We start from the raw sequence: 19,376 nt of genomic DNA on the forward strand, positions 1-19,376 counted from the left end.
CTAGTTATTGCAATCTACAATTGGGCATTTTGCACGACAACTGATTAAGGGCAATAGTTTTTTACAACATCTTGTGCGAATTATCCAAGAGCTGTACAAAGTCTAATTGTATCCACGTCTAAGGCAACTTTTTCCGTTATGCGCTGCTCCAAACTCATTCAGCCTAAAGCTGCTTGGGAACACGATCGCCATTTCCGTCTACACGGCGAAGATTACACAGGTTTGTACTACACGGGGATATTTTCGATAACGTATCCGTCCTAATCATATTTGCCATGCTCATATCCTCACTCAGAATTCTGGACTTCCTCCTTTCCTCATTACAAAAATATAGAGAAAGAAATTTAACAAAATAAAAGAAGCTTAACAGCGAAAAGAACTTTAACAAAATACCCATGACTTGGTGGGAAGGCGTTGAGTGAGCGAACGAACGCCCTGGCTTCGCTTAGAGTCAAGAATATTGGAGTTTACGCTCAAATTGGCGAGTACACTGGGAGAGAGAGAAAGAGTGAGAGGAAGAAAAAGGTTTTCGAGCATAAGGCGGAGATGCGGGATTGGGGCCAGCATGGGGTTGCGGCCAGTCGGACTCGTCCAGAAGGCCACGATTGCGCGCTGCTCCCAGGGCTCTCATTTAAAGGGCTTGTTGTTGCTCCAGACATGACATAATCAGTGCGGAATTCAGGGTTACCAGATGCTCCAACCAAAACCGCGGAATCCCTAATGCAAACTCGGCAAAACATCCCTGAACGCATAAAATATTTTCTCCTGATTTGGCACAAAAGTCGCCAAAAATATTGAAACACAATAGATTATATAAAGCTGAAAATTTATGGTGCATCACTGACAACAGGTGTTTATGCAACAGGCGACAATGTAGAAAACTAAAACCCTTGGGGGAAGACGCAAGAAAAACAGACCCTTGCGTTTTTGGCTTAAATTAAAAAAAATAAGCTGAAGGAGGAATGGGAGACACTATCACCATGACTCGTTAGAAAAAGCAGTACAAAAAATAGGGCAACGGGTGTCAGTGACAGCCTTCATTGAAGTAATAAATCACTCAACGACACCATTTGTTACTTACATGGCAGGTTTGCATCTGCAAAAAACTTCACTTGGTTAAAAACGTTCTAAAATTACTTCGTTGCCCGTGTAAGCAATCAGGTGAATGTCACATTTTTTCGAAAGACCTAGCCTGAAAATACGTTCCACGCCTCTATTTGAAAACGGAAAAGGTAAACATGGGACGAGAAGCGACGAAAGATGTGAGAACCGGAAATGCTCGGTACTTTCTCAAGCACTTTTCACGTGTTAAAGCTAAGCTTTCGGCCTTTCGCTGATGCCATCTGTACTCCGCCCAAAACACTCTGCAGGAAGCCAACTCTCTGAGACAATGATGATGAGCGTGGGTGAAGTAAATAAAAATAAAACGCTTCTTGTGATCGGAATCGAACCTTGGTCCTTCGCGGTATGAAGGCGACGTAGATAAAATTGTGCCCCACACCGCTCGCTACTGGGCTTCATTTACTTTGTGTTGAACTTGATTTTGGAAAGCAAGCTTCGAGTTTCCTTATTACTGTTGTTTTGACGGAGGGGGAGTTGCCTTTTCCGAGCAAGCGAGCGAAGCAACTTTATTAAGAATGCCTGCAGAACGATCATCCGTCCCTTGTAAGGGAGGCGTCACCGTAACGCGCCCGTCTTCCCGGCTTTTGGCACCTCTATTCCGGCCGCGGCCTCACTACTCCCTTGGGTAGACCGCGCCTGCCCCTCTTTTTTTCTCCAAAATTCTTTACAGATATATCCGAAAGACTCCCATCATTGCTAGCAGATGGAAACATTGAGACCTGAGCGCAGGAATGACAGCTGCCTCTATAAAACTTTCAAAGGACGAATGAAAACTGTCAAAAGAAAATGTTGTAATGTTGCCGGTATCTATACGGAACAAATGGCTCAAAATCTACAGGATTGTTGGAAGGCGCTCAACAAAGAACTCCCGCAAGTAACTGGACATAAGAGGACCCTTTTGAAGTGTGAAGTTTTCTGCCCTGGAATTCTTACCGGCAATAAATTTTGAGTCATACCACCTCCGTGGGACGCAAATGCAGCAGAGCCTCTCAGGCGTTTCGATATTTTTAAAGGAACGCTGACATGAAATTTGTGTGTTACGTTTTCTCGCTGTTGTGGGTCTCTACCAGCCAACTAACCAATAAACTAACACGTTAGACGGTCGGTCCCAACCTAAATAGTTATTTAAAGCATCGTTTATTTATGTCAGCTTAGGTTTCGACAAAACGAACCCCGATGCGCCCGCTATGACTAGACGGTGCTCTTGATGTGACTGTTCTCGTTGAACCACAACGGTCTTGACGCATGACATAAGTCCCAATACTCTGATGTGATACACAAGGCGGAGGAGCGCACTGTCTTCGGTACGTGGCGGGATAGCTGAAATCAGCAGCTCTGGGGGAGGCCCTCAACGCGTGGCGCCGATGACGATGTCAAAAGGGTATCTGTCCTGAGCTTTCTTGTGCGCAGAACGATTAAAAGGAATTTATAAAACGTTATACTGAACAGTTATTTTTGAAACTTGCAAATAGACATCTCCACCTTCAAAGAAATCCTTTTACATTGTTATCTCAGCTTTGAAATTTTGTGTCAGTACTCTTTTAAAATACCCCCTAATGTGTTTTTTTTTGTTTTTTTCTTTCGTCGAACAGTGATTGATTTAGTTATACATTTGGGGAAAAAGTGGTTATCTTCTTTTGTCAATTTTCAAATCAGCAAATCCGGTTCCACGATATCGACACAACCGTGCTGGTGTTTTAGGTTGATAATCATGCGCATTTACAACGATCCAAGATAAACGCGGGATAATTGCTTTAAATACCGATAGGTACGCCTCGAAGGTGACCGGGAATGTCGCTTCCACATGAGGTATTGCCTGAATGTGGTGCACCAGCTCTAAACCATCATGACAAACATTTCTAGCCAAACGGAAACAAAACTTGCCCAGTTAATCGTGTTCTCGCTCAATTCTGGTAACCCTGGAGTTTGGTGGAAAGTGTGGTTCTGCGGTCAAGAGCAGACGAAGTGGTAGGTGCTTGAGGGGGGCGACAGTGCTAGCCAAGGCGGCCGCACAGGGAGTTAGATATGTAGGGGAGGGTGGTGTTGTCTGCGTCAGGTGTATGAGTCGTACTGACCGAGATAATAGTGAGGAAAAGCGTATCGCCTTCGAGTGTGCAGGCAGGGGGCGAAGACGGCAATGCAATTGGGTTAAGTGAATGTAGGCGTAGTATGCAAACCAAATCACCAAGAATAATTCTGAAATACGTTTGCTGCTTGGTGATTCTTGTACTGCGTCAATCCACCCGCTACCTTAACATGCATAGCTTATCGCCTATCGTATCGCCTTCGAGTGTGCAGGCAGGGGGCGAAGACGGCAATGCATTTGGGTTAAGTGAATGTAGGTGTAGTATGAAAACCAAATCACCAACAATAATTCTGAAATACAACGTTTGCTGCTTGGTGATTCTTGTACTGCGTCAATCCACCCGCTACCTTAACATGCATAGCTTATCAAGAAGTGCAAACACACATCGAAGCTGAGGCTGCGTAGACAAGAAATGTCACAATGTCTGCGGTCGATGTTGAAAGAATACGCATAATGTACGTCTCGCTTACGAGTGTGTCTCACTTTCCTTTCTCCAAGTTTACTTACGCGACGCATTCACTGTTCAGTGTTTTGATTTTTGTATTAGTGCATTCAGTCCAAATTTCCCTTTCTCCTAAATTATAGATTTTGCAATTCTTTCTCAGCTGCAATCCGGAGAAAGGCGTTGTCAGGCGCAATGTGGGACAACAGGTAATGCCTTAAAGGCTGAAACAAAAAGATTTCTTGCATCCAGAAAATCAGTGACAAAGAACTTCACCTGAAGACAGCCTGCGGAATTTTCGGTGGCAGGAAAAGTAACTAGCGCTTCATTTGTGAGCCGACGGGTTTATAAAATTAGCTGAAAAAAATGAAAGACCGGAAAGCAGTTGCAACAGAACCTTCATGTCAGCCGAAAACCACCGACGTCCGGTTTCACAGCCAAGCATAATTAAAACACATCCGGATGATAGCATGGCAGTGCAAACAATGGCAAAACTCAATGCAAACGGAGAAACCTCTTGCAACGAAGAAAGAAAAAAAAATCACTACTATGGATGCTGGTGAGAACAAAAAATGAATTACATATTACACAATGTAAAAAACAGAGGCAATAAAAATGACAGGGGTTTCTCACCGCGATTTACGTTTCTGATGCGGCCTTTTCGCCGTGTTGCCCAAGAGGCAAGGGGGTGTTTGGAGGCACAGCGCTGAAACGACGATTAGATAAATTATTTCGGAGGGGGAGGAAAACGGTTTCCGTCCGGAACAGATGAAATGGTGGCCCGGTGAGAACCGCCCTCTGAAAGCTAGACGAAAATATTTTTGCATGGGAAGCATGAAAAGGTTCTTCCCTGGGCGCACCCCAGTGAGTTTCCGGGTTCCTAGCGGAAGACAATTACGCAGTTTCTGAATCTGTTCTTGTGAGACGCCTTGCAGTGCTTCTTTTTGTTGTTGCTGTGTTTTTCTTGCACAACAGTAAGAGAAGTCTGTCTTGCTGCTCAAGACGAGGAAAGTATCAAGCGTCGCTGGAATAAGACGATATCCAACTTCTTTTTTGTTTCCTTTCGCGTGGTTTGTGGGTTCGCGATGTTACGACTGGGGCTTAGGGTGAGAATTTTATTAAGCTCTGCTTTTTTCACCCAGTCTGCCTAAGGGCTTTGCTGCTCTTCAAGCGCTATTCACTGCGCGCTCCACATTGGAAAGCTGTGTAAACAGAGGTGAAAGACTGTTTCTCGTATTTGACGGGAAATCGTGAGACTGAGCTGTATGGCGAGTTCTTGATTGGAAACTATGCATGTTGTCAGCAATGTGGAAGAATAAAGACAATTGGTGTGCATATTATCTTCGTGACGTGCCGCTCGGTACTTGTGGTCTCTAACAAAAAACGCGTGCAAACCAACAAAAACAAACGCTTGCAGACGCTTTGTAAATGGCTGCATTCAAGACACAGCCCTTAAAATTTTGTGTTTATGTCTAAGTAAACAAATAACGAATCAGAATTGTTTTCAGTGTGGAAAGTAATTTCCATAGGCTTCTATGGTGGTTGTGACGTAATTGAGACGTCAGAAAAAAAAAACTGCACACGCTGTTTGAATAGTTTGCTCCTGTTAAAACAATGTTGGAATAGTTTTTTCCTGGTAATTATTTGTCTAGAAAATATTACCATTATGCTTATTATGTACAAAAAAAATCACAAGAATATTCAACCTGATGTATCTCTTTAGTGAGCTTGACGCAAGCGACAAGACGGAACAAGACTTGATACACGGTGACAGCGGCTTACAACTGATTCTGATAGGAATCGTACTTTCGTTTTCATAATTTGACGGTTCGCTTCCAACAAAAGCTTATATGCTAAGCGAAAGGGTGAGAGAAAGTTATGTTCAGGTTTCTTAGATATCTGTTGCAAATTGGTGAGTGGCGTTATAATTATAACCCTTGTCGGCATTGGCCTTTACCCGTTCAACTGCCCCGGCAATACAAGTTGATTTTGAGTGTGTGAGGAAGATCTGGGGAATGTCGACGAGATTTCCGCGCCAGTGTCTCATCAAAGCGGGTGACAGAAGAGCACGGAACAGAAAACAGAGTGGAGAGTGCGCGTGTACTGAAGTGCTTTAGAGAGTCGGGAGGCCGGCGTTGAAAAAGAGACGCCAGTCTAAGCGTCACCTCCTGTTTCTCTTTCCTGCCTTTACCTACTGGCTATCTTTCCCGCGTGTTACTGGCTTCAGCTGTTTCAGCCGACACACTCCCCAGCACTCAGCAGCAGCCGAACTTTGTATTCCTACTGTCGGAATTTGTCGCCTTTTCATGCATGATATTTAAACGAGCGCGCCGCTAGTGCAGAGCCGAGTGGACGTCAAAGGAATAGAGATGCCCTTGGCTGCAACAGTAAATGGAAGCTGCTAAACAATAAAAGAAACGCAATTCTCACGCATTCCTAACTCCTTACAGTATGCCAGTTCATCACTCTTTTAATTTGCATACTTTATTGACCATTATTTTCTCTGATGTTTTGAAAAGTTGTCTGTTCATAAAATATATCACACGGCTATTATAACCCTTTGCTTAAAAGCGTCGTAAATAACGTTCGACTATTGAAGCCTTTACCAAATAAGCACACCAATCCGCTTCAAGTGGGCTTTGTATCACTACGTCCCGAAAACACAAACAAAGCCCGAGTGAATAATTGACCTTTCTTGATCAAATTTTTGTGCATGAAAGTTGGCAAATAATTGTTCTTGTGATGAAGGCTCAGGCAATAAACAAATGTCAACAAGACGAAGTGAGAAAATGAATAAAGGCAAATTCGAATATGAAAATTGTTTTTATGAAGATTATGAAATGCAAATAAACACAAAAAAGAATCAATAAGAAATAACTTCTTGTCGGGAATCCTCTTCCGGGGCATGCCAAGAATATTGCTCATATCAACATGAAGGACTTTTATGCACACTCATCACAATAAGGGTAGGACATGGTAAACGCAGATACTTGTTAAGACAAAACGTGTAAAAAAGCGTGATTTATATCAATTATAGAAGACAGCTGACCACCCATGAAATTAAATGAAGCAGAAGAGTACAAGATAACAAAACAGGCTGCGGACACAAAAAGAGATTTCAGGCAGCGCGTGACCACCGAATCGACGATATATGTGCAAACCACGCATCGTGCAAGTTGCAAGCAGCGGGACAGAAAGAAATGAAGCAGAAACAAACATAGTAATACCTTAAAAAGGGACAAAATAGCTCATAAATTATGTTTTAAAATGTCCCACAAAGACGGAAAAAACACGTTTGCCACGAATTAAACAAAAAAACAACGAGTTTTCCGACGGCAGCAACTGGAACTATTCCCGCGTGCACAGGAAATCCACACACAAAGAAACAGTGGCAGAACCACGTCGCCTGAAAAGTTTTGTGCTACGTCTGCCGCATATCCGTCATATTTACCTTTGCGTACCAACTCGGTTCGCTCGGCGATAAATTTGATTACGAGAAATACGCTCGACTTGCAAATTTGGATATCCCGGAACATCCTCGATCATGGGAAGGCAGGTCGTTTATACTGCTTAGGGGAAAAGTGGATCACTCGGCGGCTTCTCGGTCAATAAAATAAAACACACATATATCACTTTTTTCCGCCTCTGGACGCACTTATTCCGACGCAGAGTTCGGAATATGTTCCGTCGTTTCAATTTTAACCAATGTGTGCTTTATACTACTAGACATAAAGGACAAAATAAAACATCTGCCCAACTACGGTGCAGCTCCAACCATTTCATAGAAAACGGCTACTCTCCTCAGAATTTCGCGACGGTTTCCACAGGGTATGGTTACGTCCTATTAAACGGGCTCGTACAAATGTTTTCGAAAGTCGAAACCGTTGCTGGTGGGAAAGTCTAAACTCAGTGCATTTGATTAACGTCGAACGGAAATTTTGGAGTGGTTTAACCCACGCTCTCGTAATGTGTCACTGCGATGCAAAAAGACGTGCGTAACAATGATCATGTCAGGTTCTTAACTGCTAGCAGAGACGATTTTATTCCTACAGTTTACACGACTGCGTCTGCATGAAATTCAGCGATTTAGGAAAATTGACAAGCATTGCTTTGTCCAAATTCATGAGGACAAACAGGAATATCTTCTGCGTTGTTACGATTTATAGTGTTGAAGTGTATACAGTTTTACTTGTATAAACATCGCAGCACTTTCAATCTTAACTATTACTTACCCTTATTTCTGGCTTGTTTCAATTTATTATGGCAGTACTGGCTTTGGTATCCCAACTGATGTGTAAATGAAAATAGCAGTCCTATCTTGCTAATATACCTAGAGGGTCTCTCTTTATCACGGTTTTGTTTTCTGTTTTTGTGCATTTCCTCTCAGTAAGCAAAATGATGCTGCCGGAGAGTGCTCCTATTTAGTTGCGCCTAACAATACCCTGTTATAAAAAAAATAAATGACTCGTCAGAAAGAACTAGTACTGCAAATAGTGTAGTATATTCGCCTTCTATGGACATTGCTAGCCCTTCCTCTACGCTGATGTTTCTCGACGCCAGTGCTGCCGAAACCTTACTTCATACCGCTATACTCTGCCCGACTGTGGCTGCCGATCCAGTGACCTGCACTTCCATAACAAGGGAGAGGTGGCCATCAACGTAGGCAGAACTCCTTGCAGTGCGGCATGCTCTGCTACATACATCGTTGATAATCAACCAAGCTTCACCACAGTGTAAAATTTACACTAATTCATCGGCAGCTGTACGAAAGCTTCGTAAAACTCTCACGTCCAACGAACTTCTGCTAGAAATCCAGAACATTGTGGACACCTACCCATGTCGTGTGCGCGTGCAATGGCGCCAACGGAACAGCCACCCAGCAATGCAGGCTGCAGATGCCGGAACACACCCCATGCGTGTGCAATATCCAGCTCCTCTTGCTCCTTCGGCGAACGGTGTTCAACTTGCCAGTGAAAAAGAATGTCTACGGCCCACCGCGCGCGCTCTCATACACCCGCGCGGTACGGATCTCCCGGCGGGTTCTCTCACCAAGATGAGGTCCTGCTCAGACGTCTTCGCCTGGGAGTCGTCCTCCCGCCCGCTGTAACGAGGTCCTGGCCACCTCAATACCATGCCCCGTTCAACTCCACCTGCCCCTTTTGCCTCGCTCCAGTTGAACAGGCTACAGCTAAGCACCTGGTGTGGAGTTTTGCCCTGCTCTGCGAAGCCTGCGCGCTGTGCACACCGCCACCTGCGGCCCGTGCCCTGGATGTCCGCCAGATTTTATGGCGTGGATACAATGACCCCATCATGACCCCCTGCTCCGATTCCTTCGCGATTCCTGGGTGTATCTGTACATTTAATTTCCCCTTAGGCTGAACAGCAAACTTCCGCAATAAAAATAGTAAATTTTAAAACCGCCTTCACCGTATCAAAGTTCCGCCAGCAGCACTTGATATTCAGGTTTATTTTATTAAATAAATGTAGTCTTTACGTATGCCTACAGCACTACCGAAAATTGGCGCAGCAAGAACTTCCAATCGATTTAAAATTTCGCAGTGGTAAAAGCCTTTCATTCAGCATAGGCTCCTCGTTGGGAATAACAGCAACTGCTACCTAGCCATTTTAACTAAGTAGGACGATCAAAAATCCTACTAGCACCAGGTTATAGAAACAATTTTTTCCTCTACAAAACTGTGGACGTTTTTGTATCATTATAAGCCTCCGAGAGTTGCCTGGAATAGAGGTGGCTATCAGTGCTTAATGGCTTTTAAGCCACGTTAGAAAATACTAGAAAGGTTATTCGGCACGCATCTCCATGATCACATCGAAGCCGCACAAACTGCGCTATTTTATACTACTCTATTTCGTTTGTCAGAGAGGGAAGGCGTATTTAGTTATGCTGGCTCCTATTATTGTCTTCCTAAGTTATGGTTCCCAATTAGGTATACAAGATTTTCAATTATTTATAGCAAATTCCTGCGAGCTACAAAAATAACCTTTTATGAGAACTTGCGTCCATATGCCGCGAAACAGTTATGCAGGGCCCAGCAGAGATGTTTTCCGAAACATGGTTTCACTCAATTAGTAGCACCAGTTGCGCGCAGTCTTAAAAGGCACGACGACGATGTAATGCACCGCATACGCTAGAACGTTGTCTACGCTCACCTTTTCGGTTTCAAGCTTCAGCAGACCAGTTAACCCCTTTATCAAGAGTGCGAAAGTCCTGAACAAATCCAAGATGTCATGTATGTGGGTAAATGATATGCCGCACCCAGACTCTCCTTGAATGCGGCTTGGGAAAGCTGCCTACATTGTAGTCTACGTTGCACAATGTCCTCGGTCCCTAGTCATGCGCAAAATGACTTTACGTGCGATAAAAGCCTTCCTGAGCTGCCTCCGCAGCTTAGTCCTGGTCGATATTCAAGAGTGCTGTACATTGATGTCATGTGTGCTGCACGAAAGTGTTCGTAATTATTCAACCTTCAAACTATCCTGTATTTTACAGTGCGCATTTCTTTTATGTATTTAGCACGTCTGCTATGTTAGCACTGAACGGGCTGCACACGGGTGTGGTCCATCCACGATATTCAAAACTCTGCTCAACCTAAGCAACTAACGTTTTCTCGTGTGTATTTTAACATTACGTCAGACCAAACCACTGAGCTCTCAAGGCTTCAATTCTGTGCAATCATTTGTTTCTCGCGCAATTCGTTGACCTTCTTCTTTCTTATCTTCCTTGTCTCATTTTTTCACCGGACATAACAATATACGAGAAACCTATCATACGCTGTGCTGCAGAGGGCTCATAGCATCGTTAAACAGCAATCTCTGGCATCTTCAGGCATTTTATTAGTCATCTGTTACAAATTACTTGATAATGCATTCCCATTAGCTAAATAAATCCCGAATAGAAGCCCCTGTGCTTCTGATAGAAATCAGCGTTAATATGGACAGTTGACGATCATTTTATGCCTTTAAATAGTGAAACATCTAAGGGGTTGTAAAATATATCCCGTATCTAAAACCAACGGCGACATAATGTACACTCCAAAAAGCTTGATTGATTTTGTTTAAGCTAGCGGCGAGCATGCCCACGACATTCTAGCATGCATTTCCGTCGCCATACGAAGTTGTTTAATAGGGGACATCGGAAAGCTAGGCTCAATATTACCGCTACCTCGATGTTCAGGGATCCAAAAAGTTTCATTTAGAACCCCACAAATAAATCAATACAGAAACAAGTAAGGGTAAAACTGTCGCCGCTGGTGTTGATGCTATGACCTCAAAGCCGCCTCCAATACGAGCTGTGGTGTGTAATCACCTTCTGGCGGGGGTGGCCGTAGTGTTTGTCTACAGAGGCGCTCGTTAATTTTTTTGTGTTCCAGTCCCAAAAAAGGATCATTTTTCTGTTTCCTGAGCTGTTTTTCTCGCCCTTTCACCCAGTTGAGCTACATAAATACAGAGCCCTTAGTCGTAGGTGTCAGTAACAGCGTCGGCTATGGAGGCCGCTTGAAGGGAATTCCATTACTTGCGGCGCAAGCAGATACCTTCGCTGTTCTTCAACATTTACGACGCAGAGATGAATGGTGGTTCGAAGTTTTATGACTCCAAACAAGGAATGTATCTGAGAATGATATAAAATAGTAACAGAAAGTCGAGAGAAAGACCATAAGGGTCTACCCTTCAGGGTATGGATTCTATAAGGGTATGGGAATCCATAAGGGTATACGATATGGTGCTCCCATCTTACTCCCTGTAATAACGCTAAGGATTCATGACAGGGAGTAAGATGGGAGTACCAAAGCATTTTTAATTGGTTGAGAAAATATATATACAGAGTCTGTGATTGCTTCAGAGAACGAGATGCAGTCACCTTCAACTCCCCGGTTATCTCCGTTCTTCATATGGTTGTGGTTTGACCGCTCTATCTCTTCCCACGCCGAAGTACCACATGATGCAGGTGTTTGTTCGCTTCCACTCCATTGCAGACAGTGAATTCAGTAAAGCGCGTGCTTGTGGCGCCCTCGTGCACACCTGTAGGAAGCATTAAAAGAACGCAAGATCACGGCGTATTTCATGTAGGTCACATTTGTTGTATAGCGTTAACGGAAGTTCTGCCAAATGGACAAATGAAACACCGTCAAATAATTTCAATGACGAGAAGAATTTGCTTCCGGAAGTCAGACTGGATAGGAAAGCCTGGAGCATGAAAAAAAAAACTAGAAAAATAAAAACACCCCGCCTTCCCAAAATTCCACACGTCAAGTGAAAGCCACACAAAGATCCATGAAAACGAAAGTGTTAAACCCCCCTACTACATGTTAGGCAATGACATTTTTTTTACTTGACCCCAAAAAAGTTTCCATGGAGGAAAAAAGGTCTATGTAATACAAAAAAAAGGCGCCCAGCGTTCCAAAGAACGAATAAAAACCCCTTAAGGGCAGGTGAATCACGTGGCAGCGTATTTCACCTAACGGGGCAACAAAAGACTCTACGGTAGCCGCGAGTTGCCTGAATGAGAACCGTAGCAGCTTAGAGAGGGGCCGCTTAGAAACAGGCGGTCGTTTTCCCTAAATCACGGCCGCTCCTCGCAGCCCTTCTTTTGTAAAGTCACGAATTCTTTTGTTATCCTTCTTTGAGTTTGAACTTTTCACGTAAAGTTTTGTGCGATGGCTTTTCTCTCGCTCTTTTCTCCCTCTCTACCTCTCTCCAGCACGCTCTCTGTCTTCCTCTCTCTCGAAACGGTTCGGTGCATCCGGACAATTGTGTTCTTTGTAGCCGAATTTTGGAGGCCCGACAAAAGAAGCATGTTATAAAGCAGAGAGCGGAACGAAGAAGGTTAGCGTGCGCGGCGGAAACAAAGAAGTCTCAGGGCACGGGAGATTGGTGAAATCTGCATGCAAATATCTTTTCATTCGAAAGCTTAGAAGCAGATCCTTTTGGCCACGGATCGCGGGACTATTTCAACTGCGGAGCTGTTTAGGCCTGAGTTCCAGCCGAACCGGGCGTCGCTCAGAAATTGGCGCAGCAAAGTGCAGAGAAGAAAAATGCTAAACCGAGAAGTGCGAGAAGTGGCGAGGTGGCAAGGAGTCGATGCGCAGGTGTGGGGAGTGTCGGGGCGCAGATATACTGGTTGGAAGGCGCTCGTTCGGGATTGGATGCGCCTAGTCAGGACGTAAGCTCTGACGCGGAGGTATTCCAATCGAGAGAGACGGCAACCAGCTACGCTAATTGATCAGCCTTCGCAATAGGTGGCCGAATTTCTTGTCGTTTTATCCGCCAAACTAATGAGACAGAAGCAAGCATAAACGTGCATTATACTGGGGACAAGCCAAAGAAGCAAAATTGCCTAATTCGAGCCCTTTTTCTAATCATATCTATTTGGGACTCCGTCGGACTTTCTAGACCATTGTAATCAACTTCGGTTACTTGCTTCCGATATCTCATCCTTCTCTTTAGGGATATTCTGTTTATACAAGCCACTGCGCCATTTCTACGTTCACGATGCAGGAAGGAGTTAAGGCAACTGCGATTTCTTATACGGTTTGAACTGTTATGTACTCTTTTCCAGCCACCAATAAGCTCTGTCCGCCCATCGGGACTTTTTGCCTCCTCAGAATATTGCCTTATATCTAGCCATGCTTTTCCTTTGTTTTTTCTGTGATTTGTTTTCTCTTTTCTTACCCGTTAATTTTTGTATTCTTTCTCTCAGTTTCAACCGTCTTTCCCATTTACCTAGCGTGCAGTAGTCCGCCGGCCAGTGTGCTAGTGAACCTACACGCCTTATGTCAGTTCTTTTATTACGTCCTTCCGAATTTTTTATGCCGTGCTCATTGCCGGTACCGTTTACTTCACTTACACTGTCTCGGTTAGGATGCCATTTTTAGACAACCAAAAAAACGGCCCTGTTAATATGGCGCAAGTTATTTTCTGAGTAGTTTAAAGTGGATATGAATATGTTTCCCCGAACATGAAATGTACACTCAGCCCCAATCTCCAAGCACTCAATAATTTGCATCAATATCTAATAAAAGCTGCCTTCCCAATTGACACACTGTCGATGTTAATATTAACAGGCGGCAAGACCCACGCAAATTGGCAGAGCGCAGCAGATTCCCTAAGAGGTCAAACAGACCAACTTGTCGACGCAGTTGTGATCAATGAACAAGCTTGGTTCGAGGCGGTCTGCCGGCCTCAGCCGTGGTCACTTCGTCGTCGCTCACCGGGGAAATCGAATGGCAACGAGGCAGGGGATTTTGTGGGAATGGGGGAAACCTACGTTAGGGTAGGACGGGCATGCTCCCGCAAGAGCCTGAAAGAGGACCAGCGAACGAAGAATACGGAAAGGAGGCACGTAAGGCGCTAATTAATGGGCAGCCTTTGTGAAGTGTCGAAAGAGGGACTCGTAACGCAGGAGACGTACTGCATTATTCACGAGGTCTGCGGCGGCGCATCCGCCCCCCGTTTCTGGCCGGGCGCTTTAATCCAGCGCCAGGATCTTTCGGTGACCTCCTGTGCTACGAAAGCCCCGCAGGGGTTTACACGCTGACAAGGGGTGGGTAGCTTGACCGAAGGATGAACCTATAGAAGATTGCAGTACGACTTCCAAGAGAGCGCTGTTACGTGCCTCGGTTTGCTATGTGAATACAAAACTTGGGTAGAGCTGGGAGCGAAATTTTAAAAGCGTCGGTAATATTTACGTGTAGCCGCCGCTGCAAATGCGTAATTAGATTTTGAGGGGCAATTTTACGACAGCCTCCACGAGGCACCCGTGTTGGTGAGTTCAGAAGATTCTGAATTCAAAATTTTTATCGATAATTGTGTATAACGCCAGGAACCTTACGTGCATGTGAAAATAACAGGGTGGAAAGTTTTCTTTTGCAAAAGATGTGAAACAGACACTACGGAAATCAGATGCATAAGTACGCAACAACTTCACCTGGGCACCCTTTTATTGTTTTTACAGTAGGGCAGATACTTTTGTGATTCTCGATGATGGTTGAATTTTGTTGGTCCAAGGAAAACTTGGGCAAAGACCGCCAAAAAGAGGGGTTAGCCATTACGGGTGAAAAGGAATATGCTAAAATAGATGAGCAGAAAAAGTAGAATCAATTACAGACAATGCCGATTCCTGCTTTAAAATCCCAGGTTGTGATCATACATTAATAAAATGAGGCGAAGGGATTGAAAGTCTGATAAAAAATAAAAACACGTTTGACAGAAAATAAGTGATTTTCTCATGAGAAGTAGGATGGCTGCGGTGGAAGATGTTGCATGTGATGTTCGCTGACGTGCTTCTGTCGTATTGTGTCGAGTGTCTCTATGCAATGATCATGTGAGGTACGGATAGGCTCTCCGAGGGTGCTTCGCCTCTCGCCGCTACTCCGACTGTTTCCAGATTATGCCGTCCCCGCACGGGGCACCTTGAGCAATCTTGGTGACGGTACTGGCGATACCGTGGACCCCGAGCCCCCAAACATAAGCTGGATCCAACCTTGGTGATGTGTTTTTAAGGTGAAGGGTAGAAACCTCTAACGGTGGCCGTCGGAGCCCAGGTCAAGCTCCGGCGGATGGGCTCCCTGTCTGTTTACCAGGCAGGGAGCTCCGGGACCTCCTCAGCTATCAGGGTAAGGTTGTGGAAGAAAGTACCCCCGTCTCCCTGCTTCTATACTATGATATATGGCATTTTCTAAACCCCCCCCCCCCCCCCCAGACGTGATCGGCCCCCGAAAAGGGGCCGCACCGAAGTTTCATTCCCACCTCTGTCAACAACTGTCCTTTCAACAAACATGAATAACTATTCTCGTTTTCTTGTGATCGAGTCAGCTGACCCAACGAGACCCGTCGCTTCACTGTCGGTATTCCTTGTCTCGAAATTTCTGCAAAGCACATTAGGTGAAAAGTATGAAGCCAAAAAGCTCAGGACAGGAGAAATCCTTGTCGAACTCAACAATGAAAAACAATCCCGCACACTTCTTGCCCAAACTCGCATCCATGATCTGGACATCAAGATCACGCCCCACCGGAGCCTGAACAGCTCCCAGGGTGTGATTTCTGAGTCGGATCTGCTTACAGAAACAGATTCCGACCTTCTTGAAGGTTTAAAGGACCAGGGCGTCACAGCTGTGCGGCGCATCACGATGCGCAGGGACGATAAAATAATTCCAACCAAACACATTATCCTGACCTTCGACCGTTCGACACTTCCGCAATATATAAATGCAGGCTACATCCGATGCTCTATTCGACCGTACATACCGAACCCGCGCCGCTGCTTTAAGTGACAGCGGTTCGGGCACAGCACAACCTCTTGCCGCGGCAAAACAACCTGTGCGAAATGTGCAGCGCAGGACCACCCCACTGACAATTGCATTTCTGACAACCTCACATGTGCAAACTGCAGGGGCCCTCATGCGGCCTACTCCAGGAAGTGTGAGAAATTCCAAGTGGAAAAGAAAATAATCCATCTAAAAGTGACAGAAAACATCACCTTCTCAGAGGCGCGGAAGAGGTTCGCCTCTTTCCCTCTGGGGAGGTACGCCGACGCGGCTCGCCGGGGGGGGGGCGGAGCGGCGTCTGGTTTCGGCGGGGACCCGGTACCGCGAGTCGGACTTGGTCCCGCTCCCGCCCCCCCCTGGGTTGCCTCTGGCCGCCAAACCCGCCACCACGCCGCTTGCTGAGGCAGCAGCGGTTGTGGTGGCAACCTCTTCCGTCGGGACCGGTGCCGCTCCCGTCCGTGCCTCCCCATCGTCCAGTGCGTTGGAGTGTGCCATGGACACCACGAGCCCCGCACCGGCTCCCACCGCCACCGCACCGCCCGTGCCACTTCTGGTGCCTCCGACACCACTGGCGGTGGCGGCTCAAACGAAGGGCCCCCGAAGGGGGGCCAAGTCCGGGGGGCCCAATTCGACGGGCACACCCAGGACATCGGACGACGAGATGGACGTCGTGCCGTTCTTGCCTGCAACGCAGCGCAAGGAGCGGCCTCCGACGTCCAAGCCTTCAGATAGGCCGCCCAAAAAGCCCAATACAAGAGTCACAGCCCCGAAAGACGACACATAAACATACACACTCCAGTAGCTCTCACACTAAATAATGGGAAAAGAAAATATTGTTCAATGGAACTGCAGAGGCCTTCTGAATAATCTTGACGACGTGTATGAGATTCTGCATACCAATCAGCCAAGTGTAATGTGTGTTCAGGAAACACATTTGAATTCTAAACACACAAATTTCTTGAATAGTTACCGGGTATACAGGAAAGACAGGGATGGCTGCACACACTCTTCTGGCGGTGTGGCCATAATCGTCCGGAAATCCTTAGCATGCCACCCTGTCACCTTGAACACTATCCTTGAGGCTGTAGCAATACGCTTAATAATATTTAATAGGTTGATAACGGTATGCTCCATATACATTCCCCCTGATGTTTCACTTACGAGCTCCGACTTCGAGGCGCTGGTTGACCAGCTGCCCGAACCATACATCCTTACAGGCGACCTTAATGCTCACAACTCTCTTTGGGGCTCTTCCAGAACGGATGCCCGAGGTCGCCTGATAGAAAAATTCCTTACATCTTCTGGAGCATGCCTTTTCAACAATAAACAGCCTACATACCATAACATAGATCACAACACATACTCATGTCTTGACTTGGCTATTGGCTCCGCAGTTCTCTTTCCTCTTGTCGAGTGGGGAGTGGGAACTGACCCATATGGCAGCGACCACTTCCCCACCTCACTCACATACATAGGTAAAGGCCCAAGCAGTCCATCTTCCCATAATAGGTTCAATGAAGCACGAGCTAACTGGAATACAGTTACACAGACATCCAAACTACACCACTCATCCATAGGACACCTACACGTTGAAGAAGCTACCAAACTCCTCACGGCGTACATCCTCGACGCCGCCGAAAAGTCCATTCCCCACGCCTCTGGAGCCCCGCGCAACCAGCGGAGGCCGTGGTGGAATGAGGACTGTAGGCGGGCGCGAGAGGCCCAGAACAAGGCGTGGGGTATCCTTCGTCGGTACCCCACGTCGGGTAACCTCATTTTGTTCAAACGGGCCAAGGCGTTCGGAAAACGTGTGCGCCGTGAGGCAAAACGAGAGAGTTGGCGCACCTTCCTTACATCCAATAACTCATACACAGATGCACATAAGGTATGGACAAGAATACGCAAACTTAAAGGACAACATACACATAGCCTACCCCTGGTCAGTAGAACAGGGGACACACTCGAAGACCAGGCTAACACTCTTGCACAACACTTCCAACACGTTTCCAGCTCTGCACACTACACAAACACTTTCCTGAAACATAAAAATACTTGTGAAAAGAAGTCCCTACATGACAATAACAGGTCAAAATCTGGTTACAATTCTGAATTTACACTCTATGAGTTGAGGGCTGCGCTGAGCACGTGGAAACCCTCAGCTCCAGGGCCAGACAACATTACATACATAATGATACAACACCTACACGCAGACACACTTGAAGCACTTCTACATCTATATAATAAAATATGGCTTTCCGGGCACATTCCAAAATCTTGGAGGGAGGCTATTGTAGTGGCGTTCCTGAAGGAGGGTAAGGACCCTTCTTCTCCCGCCAGTTATCGACCCATCGCCCTCACAAGCTGCCTGGGCAAGCTTCTCGAGAAGATGATATACAGGAGACTTGTGTACTTCTTAGAGTTCAATGGTCTTCTCGAGAGCTGCCAGGCCGGCTTCAGGGTGGGGCGATCCACAAACGACCAACTCGTCGCCCTTGAGTCGTATATCAAGGATGCGTTTGTCCATAAACAGTTTTGTGCTACGGTGTTTTTTGATCTCGAGAAAGCCTACGATACCGCTTGGCGATGCGGGATACTTTGCGACCTAAAAGCCTTCGGTGTCTCGGGAAATATGTTTAATACACTTCATAGCTACCTGGCGGAGCGAACCTTTCGTGTGAGAGTTGACACTGCCCTTTCAGATGTTTTCCTGCAGGAAAACGGCGTGCCTCAAGGCGGCGTTTTGAGCTGCACATTGTTCATTGTCAAGATGAACTCACTTCGAAAGGCGTTGCCACTAACCATTTCCTGTACAATATATGTAGATGATGTGCAAATATCTTTTAAATCATGCAATATGTCAATCTGCGAACGCCAAGTCCAGCTTGGTGTCAACAAACTAGGAGGCTGGGCAGATCAGAATGGTTTTAAGCTGAACCCAGTCAAGAGCACTTGTGTTGTGTTTTCTAAAAGGCGTGGGATCAGGCCAGATCCAGACATCAAACTGAATGGTGTCTCGATTCCGGTCAAAAAAGAACACAAGTTCCTTGGTATAATTCTTGATGAAAAACTTTCCTTTATTCCTCATATGAAACAACTAAAACAAAAATGTCTTAAAACAATGAATATCCTTAAGGTTCTCTCCCACCAATCCTATGGTTCCGATAAAGAACTCCTGCTGCGCTTGTATACTGCTTTGGTTGGGTCGCGTTTGGACTATGGCAGTGTGGTGTATGGGTCGGCGAGCAAAACGGCGTTACGAATGCTTGACCCAGTGCTACACTTGGGGCTTCGTCTCGCCTCGGGTGCTTTTCGCACTAGCCCTGTGGAGAGTCTGTATGTCGAGTGTGATAAGTGGAGCCTTGAGAACCAACGAACGTATATGGACTTGCTTTATGCTTTTAAAATTTCATCACTCAATAATCATCCTTTTTATCCTGTCTTTAAC

The 19,376-nt window shown here is 45.8% G+C and overlaps 1 long non-coding RNA gene across 2 annotated transcripts in view; it reads right to left on the reverse strand.

The window, feature by feature from the left end:
* Window positions 1-19,376, reverse strand: part of LOC144157829 (uncharacterized) — a 270,803-nt gene that overhangs the window by 24,692 nt on the left and 226,735 nt on the right. The window contains exon 2 of one of the 2 annotated variants that reach the window (XR_013319885.1): window positions 11,527-11,687. This is a non-coding gene — a long non-coding RNA (uncharacterized LOC144157829). Of the gene's footprint in view, window positions 1-11,379; window positions 11,688-19,376 lie in introns of those variants that run through there. The other variant, XR_013319884.1, reaches the window with a different exon arrangement.

This window comes from Haemaphysalis longicornis, unplaced genomic scaffold, assembly GCF_048455015.1.
Source record: "Haemaphysalis longicornis isolate Haplotype H1 unplaced genomic scaffold, Haemaphysalis longicornis Haplotype H1 scaffold_10, whole genome shotgun sequence".
NCBI lineage: Eukaryota > Metazoa > Arthropoda > Arachnida > Ixodida > Ixodidae > Haemaphysalis > Haemaphysalis longicornis.